The 823-nt window shown below is 41.2% G+C and overlaps 1 protein-coding gene across 3 annotated transcripts in view; it reads left to right on the forward strand.

The window, feature by feature from the left end:
• Positions 1-788: 788 nt before the first annotated feature.
• lima1b (LIM domain and actin binding 1b) overlaps positions 789-823 on the forward strand; it is a 36,848-nt gene continuing 36,813 nt past the window's right edge. For all 3 annotated transcript variants that reach the window (XM_058373158.1, XM_058373157.1, XM_058373159.1), the window contains exon 1: positions 789-823. This exon is cut by the window's right edge and continues 169 nt beyond it. The gene's annotated coding sequence lies outside the window, so the exon portion shown is untranslated.

The raw sequence follows: 823 nt of genomic DNA on the forward strand, positions 1-823 counted from the left end.
TAAAGTGTAGTATACGTAAAGTGTAGGGTACTTAAAGCCTAGGGTACTTAAAGCGTAGTTTATTAAAGTGTAGGGTACTTAGAATGTAGGGTATGTAATGTGTATGGTACTTAAAGCAAAGGGTATTGAAGTGCTTAAAGTGTTAAAGTGTAGGAACCTTCATGTTATACCCTATCTAGTGCTCCTTATACCTGTTATGGAATCATTTTCTATTTCTAGGATACTTCTGGTGGAGAAAACACTATCTTGTAGCCTATCTAGTGCCCTACATGGCTAGTACAGAACATTTCAAGTTTCCTAGGGTACTTAGAGTGTAAAGGACACCTAACTAGTCTTCATGCTTACTCAGGGGTTTGTTAGCGAGCTCAGGGTAGAATACACTAACTAGTGCTCTATATGTGAAGCCATTTGGGACATTTAGGGTACTTAAAATGTAGGGTCCATGGCTATATACCCTATGCAGTGCTCTTCTTAGGGTGCTTATAGATCAAGTGCACTTCACTCTTGGTTGATTCTTGGGGTCTTTTAAGTATAGAGACCTATATGTTACACCCTAGGTAGTGCTCTATTAGATTTTTCTATGGTATGTGTAGTGTAAACAATATATATTTTAATATTTTGTACCCTACCTAGTGCAATTCATGCCTGCCTATGATACTCTTCTGCCCTGTGTAGTGCTCTCAAGTAGTGAGGGTTAAGTAAAGCACGGAATGAGACACAGCCCACAGCCACTGTGCTACTGTGCCTTAGCACCTCCCTCCCTCAGTCTCTCCCTCCACACACACACACACACACACACACACACACACACGCGGAACAGGAG

The sequence above is a fragment of the Hemibagrus wyckioides genome, linkage group LG21, assembly GCF_019097595.1.
Source record: "Hemibagrus wyckioides isolate EC202008001 linkage group LG21, SWU_Hwy_1.0, whole genome shotgun sequence".
In the NCBI taxonomy this organism is placed as follows: domain Eukaryota; kingdom Metazoa; phylum Chordata; class Actinopteri; order Siluriformes; family Bagridae; genus Hemibagrus; species Hemibagrus wyckioides.